General features: G+C 42.7%; 1 long non-coding RNA gene across 1 annotated transcript; it reads right to left on the bottom strand.

The window, feature by feature from the left end:
- Window positions 1–347: 347 nt before the first annotated feature.
- LOC141092776 (uncharacterized) lies at window positions 348–3,837 on the bottom strand. The gene is made up of 3 exons (XR_012232909.1): window positions 3,648–3,837; window positions 2,258–2,372; window positions 348–1,463 (listed from the first exon to the last, which is right to left on the bottom strand). It is a non-coding gene; the product is annotated as an uncharacterized lncRNA (long non-coding RNA).
- Between the last annotated feature and the right edge of the window lie 20,249 nt (window positions 3,838–24,086).

Below are 24,086 nucleotides of genomic sequence, written 5' to 3'. Positions count from 1 at the left end.
TGTAGCATGTATGTAGTATGTAGCATGTATGTAGCATGTATGTTACATGTAGTATATATAGTATATATGTAGTATGCATGTTGCATGCATGTAGTATATATGTTGTATGTATGTTGCATGCATGTAGTATATATGTATTATGTATGTAGTATGTAGCATGTATGTAGCATGCATCCAACAAAGAAAAAGAAGCAATGCCTAAAATTACAAACTTTATTTGAAATATAATAGAATATCACAAAATCCATTGATAAGAAATAGACATAATTATGCGGGGAACATAACACACAAAGAAACCGCACGTGGGGTAAATAGCAGTGCTGCATATATTATAGTCTCATAATTTCCCAGGCAAATAATAAAGCCGCAGGAATGCGCAGGTTTAGTCTTATGATAAGAACACAATGGTATATAGAAGCGCTAAATACAATGAGGCACATAGAAAGGCAAAAACCAGCCAAATTAGGGATACTGGGTAATGTAACATGCATGAATATTGGTGACAATATGAGTATAAACCCAGCATATACCCAGGCGTTAATGCAAAGTAGCTGCTAAAGCATATTTACCTTAAAGTGCGGACAGGAGACCCCTGACGCGCGTTTCGCGTTAGCTTTCTCAAAGGGGAACATGGTTAAGCTGTCTCTGCACCCTTTTATAAGGCAGTGGAGTGAGCTGAAAGGCGGCATTGATGTAGGCTTCCTGTGCGCGGCCCGGAACAGGCCCCGTCATAGAGCGGCGTCGTGCGAAGCCGCGCCTCCTCCAAACTCGACGCGTCAGAGCAGGAGAGGGGAGGCGGCAGCACACGGACGCGTTGCCACGACGCCGCCAGAAACAAGTGTCGTCACAGGTCGGCGCCGTGCGAAGCCGCACCCCCTCCAAGCTCGAGGCATCAGAGCAGGAGAGAGGAAGCGGCAACACAGGGACACGTCACCATGACGACGCCAAAAACCGGACCACGCACAGGAGACACCACATCAAGCAGAATGTCCACGCTAAATAGAAATTCCCCATATTTCCAAGCATAAATGCACCCTTTATAAAGGGAAAGAGGGACTGAAGAGTGAATTTAGTTGCTAATATCACGATGGAGTAGATTAATACATATACACTGATTTTAGACAAGAAAGGTGCTAAGATGGTGAAAAGATGTAATACTGTTAAAAAATGTTAAGTTAGTGAAATAGTATGTTCATATTAAAAGTCCCCCAAAAGAGGAGGAAGAAGGAAAGGACGTCAACGTCCATGTGCAATCAACAACCACATAATGTATAAAGGGTGTGAAACATGTTGCATATAGTATAAAAGTAATAACAATAATATATTCCTTCAAATACAACAGCTGGAAAAAGGGAAAACAGGGAACCATAAAATATCCTCCGAAGCACGCAGGAAAGAGAAGCACGCTTGGAACGCCACATCCACATCCAGCCAGGAGCAAAGACAGCCATATTTCAAAACATCTAAAAAAGGGAACACATAAAATTAAAAACAGAATTAAAACAAAGAATAAAAAAAGATGGAAAGGGAGAAAGGAAGCTTATAACAGAAAAATTTTTTTTTAAACAGCAAATTCTTACAAAAATGGTGCGAAACTAATGACCTCACTAAGGCCATCAGGTTGTACAGAATGAATTCTGGAAATCCATCGTGCCTCCAATTGTGCCAGCATCTTCCTCCAATCACCACCTCTAACATCAACATGCACCTTATCTATTCCAAAGGCCTTCAAGAGGTTGGCATTACAATCGTGCATTAATTTAAAATGTTGTGGTATCGGTTTAAGAGAGGAGATGTCCTGTACATCTGCGGCATTCACAATGTCGCGATGGTGCTCCCTAATTCTGGTCCTTAAAGGCCTTGAGGTTAACCCGACATAAATTTTAGGACAGGGGCAATGGGCATAATATACCACGCCAAAAGAGTCACAGGTGATGTGCTGTGTGATCGAAAAAGTCTCACCTTTACTAGATTCGAATGTAGTGGCTCGTACCATATTGGGGCATGCAATACAACTACCGCATGGGAAAAAGCCCCCAAGAGGACCCCTGGAACCAAAAGCCTTCCCCGGTTGAGGACCGGGATAATAACTCCGGACGATATGATTTTTCAAATTAGGTGATTTCTTGTAAGTGATAGATGGATAGTCCAAAAGACATTTAGCCAGACATCTATCCTCCTTTAATAAGGGCCAGAATTTCCTTAAGGACTCCTGCATGCCCCGCCAGTTGGTATTAAAAGTCGTAATAAACCTTACCTTTGAATCTTGAACAGGTTTCGAATGCGGTTTCAAAAGCTCATTACGATCAGATTTTTTTGCTGCTTGCAAACCTTTTTTAATGCATCTTCGCGAATAACCTCTTTCCCGAAACCTATGAAACAAATCATCCGCTTGCTCATTAAAATTGTTTTCATTGGAGCAAATTCTCCTGGCCCTAAGGAACTGACCCTTAGGTATACTCTTGATCAGAGAGCAGGGATGAGAAGAGGAGGCATGGAGGAACGAGTTAACAGATGTTTCTTTGCGAAAAATATTGGTTTCCAAGAAGCCACTCGAGGGATTGGTAATCAAAATATCAAGAAAGTCGATGGAAGACTGACTATATTTATAAGTTAACTTGATGTTCAGCTTATTATCATTTAGGGTCCCAACAAAATCGAGGAGGTCTCGCTCTGAGCCCTGCCATACCATGAGAATATCATCGATCTAGCGGACCCAGAGCAAGACCCCCTCGATATGCGCAATGGGTTTGGTGAGAAAGATTTCTCGTTCCCACATGCCCATGAAAATATTTGCATAGGCAGATGCAAAAGCAGCACCCATGGCAGTCCCCTGTTGTTGTAAATAAATGCTTTGTTTAAAAATGAAAAAATTATGCTCCAGAGCAAATTTCAACAATGAAAGTAGGAATTCAATGAAATCTAGATTGTGCTCGGACATATACAGAAAGGTTTTAGTGGCCATGATCCCATCCCGATGCTGTATCGATGTGTATAAAGCCTCCACATACATGGTAACAACCACATATCTTTCTCAAGAGGGATGCCATCGATTTTCTTCAAGACGTCCCCAGAATCCTTCACATAGGAGGGGAGGTCGGCTACCAGAGGCTTCAAATAAAAATCCAAGAATTTGGAAACAGTCTCACATAGGTTCCCATTGCCCGAGACAATGGGACGCCCAGGAGGAGAGGAGGCATTTTTGTGAACCTTCGGTATAAAATATATGCATGCCATTTTAGGGTAAAGAGGTATCAAATGGTCCCTGAGATCCCTAGTAATGGTGCCTATATCAAAGGCTTGATCAAGAATATCCTGCAGTTCCCTTTTGAATTTGAGGGTGGGATTGAATGTTAATTTTTTGTAACATGTGTCATTCCTAAGTTGTCGAAAGGCTTCCCTTTCATACATTGAAATCGGCCACACCACCACGTTACCCCCTTTATCAGCCTGCTTAATGACAACCCCTTTGAGATTTTTTAGCTCATTAAGAGCTGCTCTCTGTGAAAAGGTCAAATTGTCCCCAGAACCTGAGCGCTTTAATTTCTCAAATTCCTTTGTCACAAGCTTGACAAAAAGCTCAATATGGGGATAAAGGTTGAGAGGGGGGAATTTTTTGGGGACAGGGGGATGAAAAGTATCCTTACCTGAAGGGGCCGCAATTGGTGGATCATCCCCCAATTCCTCAAGGATAGAGATAGCACGCAGCTCATCTTCAGTCCAAGCCTCCCCCATTCTGGGCTTATCATGCAGCTTTTTCAAAACTAATTTGCGGGCAAAGAGGTGGAGATTTTTGGTGGCTAAGAATGAGTCAAAGGGAGAGGCTGGTGAAAACGACAAACCCAAACTTAAAACCTCCAATTGTGAGGGAGTTAATTCTATGGAAGACAGATTAATTACCTGCATCCTGGCAGAACCATGCTAAAAAGGAAGAAAAAAATGTTTATAAAATGGAAAGAGGGAGGCATATCTAAAGAAGAATATAATGCTGTCTGCAGAACCTGCAGGGCACAAATCAGATTATCTAAAGCTGAAAATGAACTGAGGCTTGCAAGAGATGTCAAAAGCAATAATAAAGGATTTTGGGGATATGTCAAAAGTAAAAGAAAAGTCAAAGATGCTATAGTATTTTTACAGGATGAAAATGATGAAATGGTAAGACAGGATGTTGAGAAGGCTGAACTTTTAAATTCCTATTTTGCATCTGTTTTCTCTCAGAAAGGAAATGCAACATCAACTGTTATTCACTGTCCTATTAAGGGAATAGAAGAATCCAGGATATCTATAAACAGAAAGATAGTGAGGAAACACTTAGCTAACCTAAATGAATTCAAGTCTCCAGGTCCAGATGAATTACACCCCAGAGTACTGAAGGAGATAGCAGAAGAAATTTTTGAACCCCTCTCCATAATCTTTGAAAATTCTTGGAGAACAGGAGAAGTGCCAGAAGACTGGAGAAGAGCAAATGTTGTTCCTATCTTCAAAAAGGGGAAGAAGGTGGACCCAGGCAACTATAGGCCGGTGAGTCTGACTTCTATACCAGGAAAGATCTTTGAACAAATTATTAAACAACATGTATGTCAATACCTGGATAAGAATGAAGTGATTAAACAGAGTCAGCATGGGTTTGTAACTGATAAGTCATGTCAGACTAACTTAATTTCCTTCTATGACGGTATCACTGATTGGGTGGATCAAGGAAATGCTGTAGATATAGTATATCTTGACTTCAGCAAAGCATTTGACAAAGTCTCTCATACAATCCTTATTGAAAAAATGACTAAGTATGGAATGGACAAGGCAACTGTTAGGTGGATTCATAACTGGCTTAGTGATCGGACCCAAAGAGTGGTCGTAAATGGCTGCACATCCAGTTGGAAGAATGTCTCAAGTGGGGTACCACAGGGCTCTGTCCTGGGCCCTGTATTGTTCAACATCTTTATCAACGATTTAGATGAGGGAATTGAGGGTAAACTGATTAAATTTGCTGATGACACAAAGCTAGGAGGGATAGCTAATACTAGAGAGGAGAGAGAGATGATTCAAAAAGATTTAAATAAACTGGAGAAGTGGGCAGCAACTAACAGAATGGTTTTTAACAGGGAGAAATGCAAAGTACTACATCTGGGCAATAAAAATTAAAAAAGCATATATAGAATGGGAGGAATAGGGCTAAGTGACAGCACATGTGAAAAAGACTTGGGTATACTAATAGATCACAGACTGAATATGAGTCAACAGTGTGATGCAGCAGCAAAAAAGGCAAATGCAATTCTAGGATGTATTAACAGAAGCATACAGTCTAGATCACGTGAAGTCATTATTTCCCTCTACTCCTCTTTGGTCAGACCTCATCTGGAATATTGTGTCCAGTTTTGGGCACCACATTTTAAAAAAGACATCAACAAACTGGAGCAAGTTCAGAAAAGAGCGACCAGAATGGTGACCGGTCTGCAAACCCTGTCTTATGAGGAAAGGTTGCAGGATTTGGGAATGTTTAGTTTGCAAAAGAGAAGACTGAGAGGAGACTTAGTAGCTGTCTACAAATATCTAAAGGGCTGTCACATTGTAGAAGGATCAACTTTATTCTCATTTGCACAAGGAAAGACTAGAAGCAATGGGATGAAACTGAATGGGAAGAGACACAGATTAGATATTAGAAAAAACTTTTTGACAGTTAGAGTGATCAATGAGTGGAACAGGCTGCCACGAGAAGTGGTGAGTTCTCCTTCAATGGAAGTCTTCAAACAGAGGCTGGACAGACATCTGACTGGGATGATTTAGCGAATTCTGCTTTGAGCAGGGGGTTGGACCAGATGGCCCAGGAGGTCCCTTCCAACTCTACGAAATGTTAAGTTAGTGAAATAGTATGTTCATATTAAAAGTCCCCCAAAAGAGGAGGAAGAAGGAAAGGACGTCAACGTCCATGTGCAATCAACAACCACATAATGTATAAAGGGTGTGAAACATGTTGCATATAGTATAAAAGTAATAACAATAATATATTCCTTCAAATACAACAGCTGGAAAAAGGGAAAACAGGGAACCATAAAATATCCTCCGAAGCACGCAGGAAAGAGAAGCACGCTTGGAACGCCACATCCACATCCAGCCAGGAGCAGAGACAGCCATATTTCAAAACATCTAAAAAAGGGAACACATAAAATTAAAAACAGAATTAAAACAAAGAATAAAAAAAGATGGAAAGGGAGAAAGGAAGCCGACGTCCTTTCCTTCTTCCTACTCTTTTGGGGGACTTTTAATATGAACATACTATTTCACTAACTTAACATTTTTTAACAGTATTACATCTTTTCACCATCTTAGCACCTTTCTTGTCTAAAATCAGTGTATATGTATTAATCTACTCCATCGTGATATTAGCAACTAAATTCACTCTTCAGTCCCTCTTTCCCTTTATAAAGGGTGCATTTATGCTTGGAAATATGGGGAATTTCTATTTAGCGTGGACATTCTGCTTGATGTGGTGTCTCCTGTGCGTGGTCCGGTTTTTGGCGTTGTCATGGTGACGCGTCCCTGTGTTGCCGCTTCCTCTCTCCTGCTCTGATGCCTCGAGCTTGGAGGGGGCGCAGCTTCGCACGGCGCCGACCTGTGACGACACTTGTTTCCGGCATCGTCGTGGCAACGCGTCCGTGTGCTGCCGCCTCCCCTCTCCTGCTCTGACGCGTCGAGTTTGGAGGAGGCGCGGCTTCGCACGGCGCCGCTCTATGACGGGGCCTGTTCCGGGCCGCGCACAGGAAGCCTACATCAACGCTGCCTTTCAGCTCACTCCACTGCCTTATAAAAGGGTGCAGAGACAGCTTAACCATGTTCCCCTTTGAGAAAGCTAACGCGAAACGCGCGTCAGGGGTCTCCTGTCCGCACTTTAAGGTAAATATGCTTTAGCAGCTACTTTGCATTAACGCCTGGGTATATGCTGGGTTTATACTCATATTGTCATCAATATTCATGCATGTTACATTGCCCAGTATCCCTAATTTGGCTGGTTTTTTCCTTTCTATGTGCCTCATTATATTTAGCGCTTCTATATACCATTGTGTTCTTATCATAAGACTAAACCTGCGCATTCCTGCGGCTTTATTATTTGCCTGGGAAATTATGAGACTATAATATATGCAGCACTGCTATTTACCCCACGTGCGGTTTCTTTGTGTGTTATGTTCCCCGCATAATTATGTCTATTTCTTATCAATGGATTTTGTGATATTCTATTATATCTCAAATAAAGTTTGTAATTTTAGGCATTGCTTCTTTTTCTTTGTTGGATGGTCTTTTCATGAAGCATTTTGTCTATTAGGCTTCTGTTGTTTTGGATAATTATGTAGCATGCATGTAGTATGTAGCATGTATGTAGTATGCATGTTGCATGTACTATGTATGTTACATGTAGTATATATGTAGTATGCATGTTGTATGTATGTAGCATGTAAATTTTTTTACATTCAACACATTAGCCGGATGATGGGACTACTACTGTCCCATCATTGGCTAATGTGTCAATCACTGTCATGGTAGCAGGCATCGCCCGATGGGACTTGTAGTCCCATCGGACGATGCCTGCACAGACCCCCGGAGCCTGCACAGCCCACCGGCAGGCCGGCACAGCTCCCCGGCAGGCCGGCACAGACCCCCGGAGCCTGCACAGACCACCGGCAGGCCGGCACAGCCCCCCTGGCAGGCCGGCACAGACCCCCGGAGCCTGCACAGACCACCGGCAGGCCGGCACAGCCCCCCCGGCAGGCCTGCACAGACCACCGGAGCCTGCACAGACCACCGGCAGGCCGGCACAGCCCCCCGGCAGGCCTGCACAGACCACCGGAGCCTGCACAGACCACCGGCAGGCCGGCACAGCCCCCCAGCAGGCCTGCACAGCCCACCGGAGCCTGCACAGACCACCGGCAGGCCTGCACAGACCCCCCGGCAGGCCGGCACAGACCCCCCGGCAGGCCGGCACAGACCCCCGAAAGGCCCGTACAGACCCCAGAGAGGCTGTACAAGGCAAAAATAGGGTTTTTCTTATTCCGATATCGGAAGTCCCAAAGACTTGAATGGGACTTCCGGTATCGGAATTGGCGATACCCAATATTTTTTTTAGATCGGCCGATACCATCCGATACGATACTTTTAAGTATCGGACGGTATCGCTCAACACTAATTATGCCTCATGTAGTCTCAATCAACAGAGACGACTCCCACTAAATTGGAAAGGAACAAGAGAATGCTGGAGTACAGATCTATCTAAAGCAGTACAAAATTTTATTGACAAAAAACAGGCACATATAGAGTAACAGAGCAATCATGCTAGTATAATAAAAAGGCAATAAATGAATGCCCGGAGCCCACTGAAACAGACAAATCAGCAACAAATAAATTTGTTATCATGTGAAAAGCACTCAGGCCCTTTGTAAGGGAAATGAATTAGTGCAAGTAAAAAGTGCTGGGGAATCTGCACTGAAAAGAGTTAATCCACAGGAGTATATTGCACTAGACTCTGGCAGTATGGATCTATAGTGCTGCGGCAATGAGTATGACCCCCACTGATAGCTAATTCGCTGTGAACAATATAATCTGAAAATGCAGCATATCATAAGGGGGGCAATAAAACATCACTACCGAACCAGCGTCCCCGCAGTAGCAAGTGCAGTACAATACAGGCAGAGAGAAGAAGAAAAAAAAAAAAAAAAAGGGTTCAGCACTATGTGTTATATCTATTGCACAGATGCCCAAACGAAGGGGAAGAGAAATATCATTGTGTGTACATACCCATCATGTCCTGGTGCAAAGAAAGCGCTGATTTGTGCACCCCAACACGTGTTTCGCAGTGAAAATACTGCTTCCTCGGGGGCGTGGCTAGAATGTAAATAGGCCCTAGTTAAATATCCGGCCAGAAACGGTCATGTGATGGATACCAGCCAATCAGAGAGCCTGTATCACACATGTGCACTGATGGCGAATGGGAGCACTTGTTAAAGGCTGCTGCAGAGTGTTCTGATGTCAACCAGGGGGCGGTGAGCACTGAGTCGTCACCGGGGCAACAGCCAGAACACTGAAGGGGAAAAGGGCAGTAAGCTGATCTCACGTGGGAGCGGCCGGCGCTAGACCGTTTCCCAGGCAATACCAGCCCCCGCCCCCCGGCAGTGTTTAGTGTGAAATGAAAGAGTTTTGACTAACTTTGTTATTACCACATGGATAGAGGTAAAAAAGCTAAATAGAGGATAAATGAATACATGACAATTAGGATAGAACCTGAAAAAAGGGGGGCACCAACCTAGATAAAAACACAGCCAGGAAATAATGAAATGTCAAATGGTAAATAAAGATAAAAAGGAAAAGAAAACCCTATTATTCCCTAAATCTGCAGCTGTCTAGCAATTACACCCTACCTGACAGCAGAGGTTGGCACCCTAAAACCTGCGCAGTGGCGCCCTTGCTCACTGATGGCTCACCCTCAATACCTAACCCTAGGGAAGCCCTACAACTCAAAGAAAACAGGTAAATGTGAGTTGTTCATTTAATCCTCCTGGCGCCACAGACCCCAGGTGATGAATCCATCTAGTTTCATGCTGTAGGATTATTTTATCCCAATCACCACCACATATGGGTCTGTCAATTTTGTCTATTCTCATAAATTTAGCTACAGAACTGTTACCATCGTGTACGGAATTAACATGCCTTGCTAATGGTGTCTCTCTCTTTTTTACTATGTCTCTTAGATGTTCACTAAATCTCCTCCTGAGCTCTCTGATGGTTTTCCTGACATACAGCTCTAGCAAAAATTAAGAGACCACTGCATAGTTTTATAAAAATCAGTACCCATTATTCTACTTGATGTGCTCCTGATTAGGTGATCACCTGAACCAAATCTTATTTAACAAAGGAAAGTATAAAAAACCCTGCTGTGGTGTTCACAATCCTCTTGCAATAGGACAAGCTGGATGGCATAACAAGTCTTAGTAATATCTCAAAAATAATAGGAATGAAAAAACAACTTTCAACCATGCCAAAGGAGTTGAAAAGAAAAGTCTTGAGTGAGGAAAAGAAGTGCTCAATTCCAGCTTTACTAGCAGAGGGATACACTGAGCGTCATGTTGCCTCCATCCTTAAAATTTTTAAGAAGGCAGTCCATTACAACAAGGTCAAGCAGCAGGCATTGGGGACAACAAAGCTACATACAGGCAGAAGGCGAAAATGACTTTTCACTGACCAGGATGACCGTCATTTTATTCGAATGTCACTCAGCAACCGCAGGATGACATCAAGTGACCTACAAAAGCAATGGCAAATGGCAGCTGAGGTGAAGTGCACGGCAAGAACAGTTCGTAACAGACTCCTAGAGGTAGGGCTCAAGTAATGTAAAGCTAGAAAAAAAGCCTTACATCAATGAGAAGAAAAGGACGTATGAATCAAGCCGCATACAAGGTTATCCTGGAAAAACAGTTCATTCTTTCTGCTGAGGCAATGTTCCCCAACTCTGAGGACTGTTTTTTCCAGCAGGACAATGCGCCATGCCACACAGCTAGGTCAATCAATGTGTGGATGAAGGACCACCACATCAAATCCCTGTCATGGCCAGCCCATCTCCAGACCTGAACCCCATTGAAAACCTCTGAAATGTAATCAAGAGGAAGATGGATAGTCACAAGCCATCAAACAAAGAAGAACTGCTTAAATTTTTCTACCGGGATTGGCATAAGGTCACCCAAAAGCAGTGTGAAAGACTGGTGGAAAGCATGACAAGATGCAGGAAAGCTGTGATTAAAAATCATGGTTATTCCACAAAATATTGATTTCTGAACTCTTCCTGAGTTAAAACATTAGTATTGTTGTTTCTAAATTATTATGAACTTGTTTTCTTAGCATTATTTGAGGTCAGCAAGCACTGCATTTTTTTGTTATTTTGACCATTTCTCATTTTCTGAAAATAAATACAAAATTTAGTGCTTGGAAATTCAAACACATGTTGTCAGTAGTTTATAGAATAAAAGAGCCATTTACATTTTACTCAAAAATATACCAATAAAGAGAAAAATCAGACAAACTGAACATTTTGCAGTGGTCTCTTAAATTTTGCCAGAGCTGTAGATGAGACCGCATATGCATAAGGCCCTGTAGACAATTCCCTCACTCCTGCAATTAAGGAAATATCTAATTTCATATTTATTGGTATTATCTGTAGAGAAAAAGAATTTCCCAGACTCAATGTTTTTGCAGGCTATACATCCACTGCATCTGTAGCAGCCATAAATAAATTAATATTTCATTGTGCATTCAGTGCATATATGGGTGTGACCGCCCTCTTTCTGAGCTGGGAAAGCCATCCAGTCTGGCCTAAGCTGTTACTAGTGGTTCAGCCGCTCGACCCTTATTCACATTCACGCCACTTGGCAAGTGAAAAGGTTTTAAATACTAGAGAAGGGACTGTCCCACAAGGGTTGCCGTGACGTGGCGGGATGGCTTGTACATTATTTTGATCAAAATTATGTTTACTAAATACCCTTATTATTATTATTACCTTTATGCATTATTTGCAGTATATTTTTTACTTTTCAGTTCAGGATATTTGTTTTTTGCTTTTTGTTTTCTCTGGTTAATGGTCATGTGTTAATATGCACTTACATTGTGCATACATATTAACTTACTTTTCTCAGTTCAGATTTGTTTCTTATTCATTTCATTTTGCATTCAGGGCATATATGGGTGTGACCGCCCTCTTTCTGAGCTGGGAAAGCCATCCAGTCTGGCCTAAGCTGTTACTAGTGGTTCAGCCGCTCGACCCTTATTCACATTCACGCCACTTGGCAAGTGAAAAGGTTTTAAATACTAGAGTAGGGACTGTCCCACAAGGGTTGCCGTGACGTGGCGGGATGGCTTGTACATTATTTTGATCAAAATTATGTTTACTAAATACCCTTATTATTATTATTATTACCTTTATGCATTATTTGCAGTATATTTTTCACTTTTCAGTTCAGGATATTTGTTTTTTGCTTTTTGTTTTATCTGTAGCAGCCAGTAATTTTAGAGGTGAGCCAAGTTGTTCTGGGAGATTGAGAAAAATGGCTCTGCACTTGCCAGTCTCTAAGTGATCTCCCCTTTTGGAATGTAATTTGGGGATATGTTGGTAATAGATCACCAATATCAGTGTCGGACTGGGGTGCCAAGGGCCCACCAGTAACATTGACTTTGAGGGGCCCACTTTTAATCTGCATACAAATATTACACTACCCTTGTTCACAAATTTTCCTTTATCTCTACCATACTCTATGGTATATTATAATGAACTGGGTAGTTTCGTTAATGAATGATGAGATGCTGTTTTTTCTGTACAGAGTGAATTATACCAAGTACTACCCATACAGTGGGAATGGGGGCCCAGATCTGCACAGGGGCCCACCGGGAGATTTCCCTGTTACCCTATGGGCTAGTCCAAGCCTGACCAATATCTTGATCCATCTTAAAAATTGGCCGATGCTGATTGAGAATTTGCCTCAATTTATCTGAACCATTATTGAAAGTGGTCATGAAACAGAGACCTACAAAATGATCTACTCTAGGAGTGCTGATGATAAAAATGGACCTCTGATTCCCCAAAATACATTACTTTCTGAAGTATTTTATATATTATATTGGACTGTCACTATACAGTTCATATTTACCGTTATTATACGTATTTGTTTATTTTTTATTTTATTTCTTTTTTTATTAAATTCCTCTTAACTCACTACTAGTGTGTGAACCACCTTTTTCATCCCCTACAATTCCCATATGTACCAGGTCTCCATGTACAGTCAGCATCTGTTACCTGGCAATAGGGCTTTATGGCTGCTACTCACTCCAGACATTCACATTTGTTGATATTTTCCAATTATTTTTGGACATCCATTTCTTTCACCTAATATAGCGCTGACTCTTTTTCATGTTTATTTTTTGTTTAGTGCCTATTCCCCATAGACTCTCTACGGTGGAAGGCTTATGACTGTTATTGAATAGAAGGGTGGCCATTAGCAATTGGGACCTAAAACTTAACTTTAACTATAAATTGTTAAAAGATCTAATCAAAGACCAACATATAGAGATGCATAAAAACAATGACAGAAAAATTAATATACCTTTAAAGGGAATCTGTCACCCATTTTTTGAGATATCATATAATGATATCATTCAATTGTGTGTCACATAAGGATTCTCTTAGTACTTTTGCTTCCCCCTGACCCCGCACCTTTCATGCATAAATACCTTTTTTATATCGGTTCAGATGTATGCAAACTGCCACGGTCCAGTCCGATGGGCGGGGCTTATTCACCTGCTCCCCCTCACTGTCTTGCTCTACACAAGAAGAAATGCGTAGAGCAAGACAGGGAGGGGGGAAGCAGGTGAATAAGCCCCGCCCAGCGGACCGGACAGTGGCAGTTTACATACATCTGAACCGATATAAAAAAGGTATTTATGCATGAAAGTTGCGGGGTCAGGGGGAAGCAAAAGTGCTAAGAGAATCCTTATGTGACACACAATTGAATGATATCATTATATGATTTCTCAAAAAAAGGGGTGACAGATTCCCTTTAAACAAACTGGTGCTGCATGTTACCACCAGACATGCAGAATTTTACAAAATCAGGATATAGCTCATGTGTCATTCGTCCTACTTGAAATTCTATAAACCTATCAGTGTGGCAATATCATAATGATATAATACAATGAAAAGAAATGCATGGTCCGTATAAAAAAAAATCAGATTGATCTCACCCAACATGATGATGCTCCGTATTATGTTCAAAGTAGCGAAGCATAATAGAATTGAGATACTGGCCGTAAGTATTCACCCAACGCATTTCTGCCTGTGTTAATGTTCATCAGGGGAATTCAGAATATATAGAATGGTAGAGTTGGAAGGGACCTCCTGGGTCATCTGGTCCAACCCCCTGCTCAATGAATGATTCACTAAACCATCTCAGACAGATGTCTGTCAAGCCTCTGTTTGAAGACTTCCATTGAAGGAGAATTCACCACCTCTCGTGGCAGCCTGTTCCACTCATTGATCACTCTAACTGTCAAAAAGTTTTTTCTAATATCTAATCTGTGTCTCCTCCCATTCAGTTTCATGCTATTGCTTCTTGTGTTTCCATGTGCAAATGAGAATAATGATGATCCCTCTACATGGTGACATCGCTTCAGATATTTGTAGACAGTTATTAAGTCTCCTCTTAGCCTTCTTTTTTGCAAGCTAAACATTCCGTTTAACCATTCCTCGTAGGACATACTTTGCAGTCCGCTTACCATCTTGATAGCTCTTCTCTGAACTTGCTCCAGTTTTTCAATGTCTTTTTTTAAAATGTGGTGCCCTGAATGAGACACAGTATTCCAGATGAGGCCTGAACAAGGAGGAGTAGAGTAGGATAATTACTTCATGTGATCTAGACTTTATGCTTCTCTATGGCTGGTTTTACATTTGTGGTTGTGTCCGCAGCGTTTATGCTGCATACTTCTGCATGCGTCGTGTTTTCCTATCTTTAACATTGTTGGCGCAGGTTCCTGCAATTGGATGCTTTTTGCCGCGTTTGATTACGCATGCGTCGTTTCGGCTTGTGCGGCTGAGCGCGGCTAAAGCAACATGTTGCAATTTTTAAAAAGTCTGGGAGTCATTGCCATGGCCAAAAGCTCCAATGTCCACGGCGATAAAGCGACAGTCCGCATCTGCTATCGCCATGAGCACTACTGAAAAATATTTCTTGTATTTGAAGTACTCTGATCCGGTTCTGGCGGGTTTGGTAATACGAATGTGCTTTTCATCCACTGCTCCCAAACAGTTGAGGAAATTACACACTCTCCAGACATTTTCAGCAATTTCAAGCTACATGTCTGCGGTGGGTAGGGGGATAAATTCATCCCGGAGAATGTTCCACAAAGCCCGGCAGGTGTCCGCAACTGTTCCAGACAGGGTGGAAATTCCTATCCGGTACTGAAAATAGAGCGATGATAGGCTCTCTCCGGTAGCCAGTAATCTGCCAAACAGAGAAAGAAAAAATTAAGAACTATAATATGACAGTGTTTAGCTAAACACTGAAAGGAAAAAAACATAATACAAGGCAGAACAATAATAATTATGACAGGCATCTTTTTTGTAAAAATATAACGTACCTTAATGTGACCAGGAGACGTTCCTCAGCAGGAATCGCTCTACGGAGCTGGGTGTCCTGTCTCCGGATGGCTCCTTGTACACTACCAAGCAAATCCCAGAAGGTCTCTTGAGACATCCTGGTATACTGTACAAATTTCTCCTGGTTGGCATTGAGCTCACTGTATAGGATGTGGTAGGCTCCATGGCTCTCCCGGACTTCAATAATGGGGTGTCTCCAATAACGGCGACCCTGTCTTCACCGTCTTTCTCTGTTTCTTTGTTGCTCACAAGCAAAAACAAAGGCAAGAAACATCTTTATATCCAAATCCAGGTTGAAATAAAAGCTCTCCATGCGAAGACCCATCGTGCATCAGGATACAGGAGCAAAATCTGAAGTTTTCAGCTGTCCAAGGGTCTATATAAAGATATCCTATAAGACACGCCAATGTTGTCCCATTGGTGGTGTCTGTTTATCTAGATTTTTCTCCTGTAAAATTTTCAACCATGCGCACAGAAAATGCAAAACGCAAGCAAAAGCATTCAAGCGCTGCGTTTTTTTCACTGCATGCATAAGCTAATGCGTCTAAAAAACTCAGCGTTTCCACCTGTTTGCATGCGGTTTTGCTTGCGTTTCTGGTTGCAGAAGATACGCTGCGGATTCAACCGCAAATGTGAATCTAGCCTAAATACCGTACATCCTAGAATTGTGTTTGCATTTTTTACTGCTGTATCACACAGTTGACTCATGTGAAGCCTGTGATCCATTAGTATACCCAAGTGTTGTGAGTTCATTCTCTGGTTCACCAGTTGTGAGTTCCCCTTCTGGACTTCCTCTGGTGGTGACGGGAGGTGGTGTGGCTGGTTTGATCGGTGGAGATCTGCCACCTGAGAATGAGGATGACGATTGGATCTCAGGATTCTCAGATTGGATTTAAGACAGCCGACGCCCTATTCAGTTGCTGGTGATTCCTTCTGGCTTGTCAGCTCTTGGTTTTCAGCTCTGTTCCAGTCATCTAAGGCTAAGTTTTTCTGCTAATGTTCACACTTGATTTTGTTGGTCTATTCAGTTTTTGTGTGGTCTGCCAGCCCCGGCTGGGGGCTGAGCAGCATTTCCACTCTTACTTATCAGTATTTTGCCAATTGGCTTTTTGTCCTTTACTAGTTCGGTCTGTTTTTGCTCTGTCTCAGAATATTTCGGAGTGCTGATATAATGGGAGAAGTCTAGTGACATCAGGGTTAATTTTGCTATCAGAAGTGTTGGACATTATTTTTGTAGAGTTTTGTTCCGGATTTTGAGGGAGAATTCCCTGTTTGTTAAGGGATCGAAATGCCTCTTTGGTGTACACAGGATTTCATTTTTGGGATTTATCTTATCTCCATCGACTATTGAAATGGACCCGGCCAAGGTACAGGCCATTTATGATTGGGTTCAGCCTACTTCTTTGAAGGCCCTCCAGAAGTTTTTGGGTTTTGCTAATTTCTATCGTAAATTTATAGGTAATTTTTCTGGTATTGTCAAACCACTGACTGATCTGACCAAGAAGGGCGCTAATGTGCTGAATTGGTCTCCTGAGGCTATCTCAGCATTTCAGGAGCTTAAGCAGAGATTTACATCAGCTCCAGTTTTACGGCAACCTGATGTCTCACTTCCATTTCAGGTGGAGGTAGATGCTTCTGAGATTGGTGCAGGAGCTGTTTTGTCCCAAAAAGACCCTGTGACTTCTAAGTTGAATCCCTGTGCCTTCTTTTCACGAAAGCTCTCCCCATCTGAACGCAACTATGACATGGGGAATCGGGAATTGTTGGCCATGAAGTGGGCATTTGAGGAGTGGAGACATTGGTTGGAGGGAGCTAGACATCAAGTTGTGGTCCTCAATGATCACAAGAATTTTATTTATCTGGAGTCGGCCAAACGCTTGAATCCTAGACAGGCTAGATTGGCCTTGTTTTTCACGCTTTTTAATTTTGTGGTCTCTTTTCTTTCGGGCACTAAGAATGTTAAGGCAGACGCCCTTTCTAGGAGTTTCTTTGCCGATTCTCTTAGTGTGACTGAGCCTACTACCATCCTAGGTGAGGGGGTAGTTCTTTCTGCCATTTCGCCCGATTTGAGACGCGCCCTGGAGGAATTTCAGGAGGATAAACCTGAGCGTTGCCCTATGGGAAAATTGTATGTTCCTTACCAGTGGAGAAAGAGAGTGATGTCTGAAATTTATTGATCCGTATTGGCTGGTCATCCAGGTATTTTTGGTACCAGAGATTTGGTGAGTCGGTCCTTTTGGTGGCCTGCCTTATCTCGTGACGTCAGGAATTTTGTACAGTCCTGTGGGACTTGTTCTCAGTCTAAACCCTGTTCTCGTTCTAGTGGGTTGCTGATGCCCTTGCCGGTCCCCCAGAGGCCATGGACCCATATCTCAATGGATTATATTTCTGATCTTCCTGTCTCTCAGAGAATGACTGTTATCTGGGTGATTTGTGATAGATTTTCGAAGATGGTCCATCTTGTACCACTCCCAAAGTTGCCATCTTCTGCTGAGTTGGTGCCCTTGTTTTTACAACAGGTGGATCGGTTACATGGGATTCCTGAGAACATTGTGTCCAACAGAGGCGTCCAGTTTGTTTCCAGATTCTGGAAAGCCTTTTGTTCCAATCTGGGAATTCAGTTATCCTTCTCCTCCGCATTTCATCCCCAGACCAATGGACAGACTGAGAGAACAAACCAGACCTTGGAGTCTTATTTGAGATGTTTTATATCTGCTGATCAGGATGATTGGGTCTCATTTTTGCCCTTGGCCGAATTCGCACTGAACAATAGAGCTAGTTCTGCCACTTTGATGTCACCCTTTTTCTGTAATTTTGGGTTTCATCCTCGATTCTCTTCAGGGCAAGTTGGGTCTTCGTTCTGCCCAGGTGTGGACACTGTGGTTAAGAGAATGCAGCAGATATGGGACCAAGTGGTGGATAAGTTGTCACTCTCTCAGGAAAAGGCCCAGCGATTTTCCAACCGTCATAGGACCATTGGTCCCCAGTTTAAAGTGGGTGATATGGTTTGGTTATCGTCTAAGAATATTCCTATGAAGGTTGCATCTCCTAAATTTAAGCCAAGATTTATTGGTCCTTATAAGATTTTGGAAATTCTTAATCCTGATTCGTTTCGATTGGCTCTTCCAGTTACGTTCAAGATCCATAACGTATTTCACAAATCTCTGTTGAAGAGGTTTGTTGAGTCAGTGGTTCCTATGGCAGAACCTCCTGACCCTGTGTTGGTCGAAGGCAATGTGGAATATGAGGTAGAGAAAATATTGGATTCTCGTTTGGTTAGACAGAGACTCCAGTATTTGGTCAAATGGAAGGGTTATGGTCATAAGGATAATTCTTGGGTCTCTGCCTCTGATATTCATACCAATAGATTGGTTCGTGCTTTTCACCGGGCCCATCCTGATCGGCCTGGTGGCGTGGATGAGGGTTCGGTGACCCCTCCTCAAGGGGGGGTACTGTTGCGAGTTCATTCTCTGGTTCACCAATTGTGAGATCCCCTTCTGGACTTCCTCTGGTGGTGACGAGAGGTGGTGTGGCTGGTTTGATCGGTGGAGATCTGCCACCTGAGAATGAGGATGACGATTGGATCTCAGGATTCTCAGATTGGATTTAAGACAGCCGACGCCCTATTCAGTTGCTGGTGATTCCTTCTGGCTTGTCAGCTCTTGGTTTTCAGCTCTGTTCCAGTCATCTAAAGCTAAGTTTTTCTGCTAATGTTCACACTTGATTTTGTTGGTCTATTCAGTTTTTGTGTGGTCTGGCAGCCCCGTCTGGGGGCTGAGCAGAATTTCCACTCTTATTTATCAGTATTTTGCCAATTAGCTTTTTGTCCCTTACTAGTTCGGTCTGTTTTTGCTCTGTCTCAGAATATTTCGGAGTGCTGATATAGTGGGAGAAGTCTAGTGACTTTAGGGTTAATTTTGCTATCAGAAGTGTTGGACATTATTTTTGTAGGGTTTTTTTGCAGGTTGCAGACAGTGTCTTCCTTTTCCTTTCCTGTCTAGTTAGTTTGGGCCCCATCATTTGCTCAGCCTATTTTCCTGCCTGTGTTTGTGCCTTCATCTTGTTTCACCGTCAATACATGTGTGGGGGCTATCTATTCCTTTGGGGTCTGCTCTGTGGAAGTTAGTTTTCCCTTTTCTTGCTTTAGGCTTATGTAGTCCTCCAGCCGTGACGAGGCATCTAGGTTCATCTTAGGCACGCTCCACGGCTACTGCTAGTTGTGTGGTAAGATCAGGGATCTGCAATCTGCATAGTTACCAACCACTCTGGTTTTCTGTGGCTTAGCTTGTTTTGCTTTTTTCTCCTCGGTGACCCATTCATAACACCCAAGTCTTTTTTAAATGTGCTGTTGCTTAGTTCCAATCCGTCCATTCTAGAGCTGTAATTTTTGTTTTTATTGCTCAGATGTAGAATCTTGCTTTCTTACTTCATATAACAAATAAAGATCCCACCGTTACATGTGGTTCATGGGACAAAATGTATCTCTTAAAGGACTTACTCCACTAAGGTTTTAAATATGCACGCGCTGGGAGATCCATTTCCTGGCAAGCCGGCATGTCGTATCTGCTCTGTGACACGCAGGTAGACCACATGGTTACCACCAGCCCGTCACATCCAGTGTGTTGGATGCATGTTGAGACACATAGCATCATAATCCTGGGAGCAAATAGTCTGCCACTTCCCATGCATACAGCGCGCAAGTAGGTCCATTACTTCCCATACATCCTAGGCATAATCAGATTAGGAACACAAGCTTTTTCATTAGATACCAGACTTGCACAATTGAGTAAGCATATATCTCAGTGCAACACTAAATCAATATTGGCATTCAAAGATGATAAAAAAGGCTCTATTACTTAGACCAAGAAAATAGGGGGTTTTGTTGCAAAAAATCATAATTAACGACACAGACAATGACAAAACCAAAGTACAGAATTGACATACCGTATTTTTCGGATTTTAAAATGCACTTTTTTCCTCCAAAAATGTGGAGGAAAATTGGGGTGGTATCTTATAGTTCGGCTGTATTTGCTCTGGATGTGGTGGGGAGGTGGGGGAACGGCATCAGCGGAGCAGCGCGTCACTAGAGGCTGTAGCCTGCGGCTGTGGCTAAATCCTGTTCTCGCTGTTAAAGAAAAATTAATAATCACTGCATTCCATGCCCATGCGCGTGGAGGGCAATGAATATTCATTTCTCTTTAATACTAGTATCTTGGTATGATTTCCTCACAATCCCGGTCCTGATATGAATGGCCCCATCCTTATAATTGGCCCCCACCCCATCCTGGTATGCGTGGCGAGTTCTCCAGGAGCTGTGCTCTGATTGTGCAGAACACATGATGTCCCTACCATGCGCTGCTTACAAGCATAAAGCTGTTGCTGGTCCCAGAGCAGGGCGCTGCGAGGGAATGCCTGTTAGGTAAGTGTAATGGTTTGTTTTTTTAATGATTTCTGATGGGGCCATGCATACCAGGATGGGGGTGGGGGCCAATTATAAGGATGGGGCCATGCATACCAGGACTGGGATGGGGCTAATCATACCAGAATAGGGATGGGGGCCCTGCATACCAGGATAAGGATGGGGGCCCTGCATACCAGGATAAGGATGGGGGCATGCTTATTAGGATGAGATGGGGATCCTGCATACCAGGATAGGGATGGGACCATGCATACCAGGATAGGGATGGGATGGGGCCATGCATACCAGGATAGGGATGGGGCCATGCATACCAGGATAGGGATGAGGGTGATCATTCCTGCCAGGATAGGGATGAGGAATCCATGTATACCAGGATAGGGATGAGGGGGTCATGTGTATCAGGATGGAGATGAGGGGACCATATATACCAGGATAGGGGATATTAATTACAGAATTGACCAAATTTTTTGCTTCAATTTTTTTTCCTAATTTCCTCCTCTAAAACCTAGGTGCGTCTTATGGTCCGGTGTGTCTTATAGTCCGAAAAATACAATATATTGAATATATACACTCACTGGCCACTTTATTAGGTACACCATGCTAGTAACGGGTTGGACCCCCTTTTGCCTTCAGAACTGCCTCAATTCTTCGTGGCAGAGATTCAACAAGGTGCTGGAAGCATTCCTCAGAGATTTTGGACCATATTGACATGATGGCATCACACAGTTGGCGCAGATTTGTCGGCTGCACATCCCTGATGCGAATCTCCCGTTCCACCACATCCCAAAGATGCTCTATTGGATTGAGATCTGGTGACTGAGGAGGCCATTTGAGTACAGTGAACTCATTGTCATGTTCAAGAAACCAATCTGAGATGATTCGAGCTTTATGACATGGCGCATTATCCTGCTGAAAGTAGCCATCAGATGTTGGGTACATTGTGGTCATAAAGGGATGGACATGGTCAGCAACAATACTCAGGTAGGCTGTGGCGTTGCAACGATGCTCAATTGGTACCAAGGGGCCCAAAGAGTGCCAAGAAAAAATTCCCCACACCATGACACCACCACCACCAGCCTGAACCGTTGATACAAGGCTGGATGGATCCATGCTTTCGTGTTGTTTACGCCAAATTCTGACCCTACCATCCGAATGTCGCAGCAGAAATCGAGACTCATCAGACCAGGCAACGTTTTTCCAATCTTCTACTGTCCAATTTCGATGAGCTTGTGCAAATTGTAGCCTCAGTTTCCTGTTCTTAGCTGAGAGGAGTGATACCCAGTGTGGTCTTCTGCTGCTGTAGCCCATCTGCCTCAAAGTTCGACGCACTGTGCGTTCAGAGATGCTCTTCTGCCTACCTTGGTTGTAACGGGTGGCAATTTGAGTCACTGTTGCCTTTCTATCAGCTCGAACCAGTATGCCCATTCTCCTCTGACCTCTGGCATCAACAAGGCATTTCTGGCCACAGAACTGCCGATCACTGGATTTTTTTTCTTTTTCGGACCATTCTCTGTAAACCCTAGAGATGGTTGTGCGTGAAAATCCCAGTAGATCAGCAGTTTCTGAAATACTCAGACCAGCCCTTCTGGCACCAACAATCATGCCACGTTCAAAGGCACTCAAATCACCTTTCTTCCCCATACTGATGCTCGGTTTGAACTGCAGGAGATTGTCTTGACCATGTCTACATGCCTAAATGCACTGAGTTGCCGCCATGTGATTGGCTGATTAGAAATTAAGTCTTAACACACAGTTGGACAGGTGTACCTAATAAAGTGGCCAGTGAGTGTAAATATTAAATTGAAGACCCATAATTTTGAGCAAATAAAAAGAAGGGATTATGAGGATAAAAAATATTTGGGAAATTGGCAAATATGACCCTATGTATGAATGAGTTTCAAAGTTAGAAATGATACAGGTATTGTAGTGATAAATTTGATAGAGATGGAGAAGTGGAGGGTTGATGTTAGCTTGAGGGTTAGGTAATATTGAACAATAAAAACCCTATTAAGGTCCTAGGGTTATATATAATAGCTATCTATCTGCGGAGGTTGGAACTCTAAAAAACCTATGCCAGTGGTGCTTCGTTTCCCTGTTGGCTCGCTCTCGCTATAGTCCCTATTTTGCCCTAATCAGAAAAAAACAAAGTTGTTCGTTCAAATTCCAGAGGGACTTAGTTTTCAAACAATAGATCCAACGAGATTCGCATTGTAGAATGGACCTATATAAGTCCCCTCCCCTGGGTGATTTTTTTTACACTATAAATGCCAATAAATTTAAAGACTGAGGATTCTCCAGAATGTTTAAGGTTGATATACCTTGCTATGGGTGTTTCACTCTTTTTCTTATTATCTCATAAATGTTCTCCTGCCCTTTTCCTAAACTCCCTTTTTGTTTTTCCCCACAGTCATGTCCGCATATACATGTAGCTTTATAGATTACTCCCTAACTCCGACAATTGATGAAGGATTTAATAGCTTTGCAGGCTATACACCCACTACACTTAAAACACCCTACTTATTTTTCCATTAACCATGTGCCTTGTTTTTCTGTTGTGTAATGTCTGTGTACCAAATAGTCTGTTAAAGATCTGCCTTTTTTTAGAAGTGATCTTGTGGTCTGGGATTGGTAGATCTCCTTTGTCATTATCTAGTTTGAGAACCGCCCAGTGTTTTTGGAGGATAGTTCTAACGTGCCTAGCTGCATTATTAAAGGTAGTAATTAGTCTGATGTCATGTTTGTCTTTTGATGCTACTGGTGTAGGGGTAAGTAGTTTTGTTCTTTTTCTCTTTGAGTGCTTCCCTAAAGGCTTCACTCACAATGTTTTGGGTACCCCTTTCCAGAAGTCTTTCTTGAAGATGACATGCCTATTGTTTATAGATGTTTAAATCAGAACAATTTCTTCAGATCCGCAAAAAATGGCCTTTTATAGTACCTCGCTTTTTAAGCAAATGGGTGGCCACTCTCCCATCTGAGGATAGTTTGGGGCTGTTGGTTTTCTATATGTACTGGTGCTCAAAAAACCTTCTGACGTTTTATTAATAAGTGCATCCAAAAAAGGCAAAGTGGTAGTGTCTTTTTCAAAAGTAAATGATATTCCCATCTCATTGACATACAAAGTTAGCAAAAGTTTTCTCATTTCCTCTCCAAATTACGAATACATCATCTATGTATGTGAGCAAAAGGGCAACATTTTCACTGCCTAGGGCTGGTCTATCCCCAAAGATCATAGCTTCTGCACACCAGCCCAGGAGCAGATTGGCATAGGAGGAGGCCATGGGGCTCCCCATTGCCATGCCTGTGAGCTGGTGGAAGTATTTACAATCAAAGGTGAACACATTTCTAGACAGACAGAATTCCAGAATCTCAATAACAAATTGGTTGTGCACATGACATTGGCGCCCTCTGCTTTTTAGAAAATGTATTCGACTGCCTTAAGGCCATATGGATGTGGTATAGATGAAAACAAAGCATCCATATCAATACTAC

This window comes from Dendrobates tinctorius, unplaced genomic scaffold (assembly GCF_039654945.1).
Source record: "Dendrobates tinctorius isolate UK_male_01 unplaced genomic scaffold, ASM3965494v1 ptg000060l, whole genome shotgun sequence".
Lineage (NCBI taxonomy): Eukaryota > Metazoa > Chordata > Amphibia > Anura > Dendrobatidae > Dendrobates > Dendrobates tinctorius.
The sequence above is the reverse complement of the archived record's forward strand: the minus strand, read 5'-3'. Positions and strand labels throughout refer to the sequence as shown.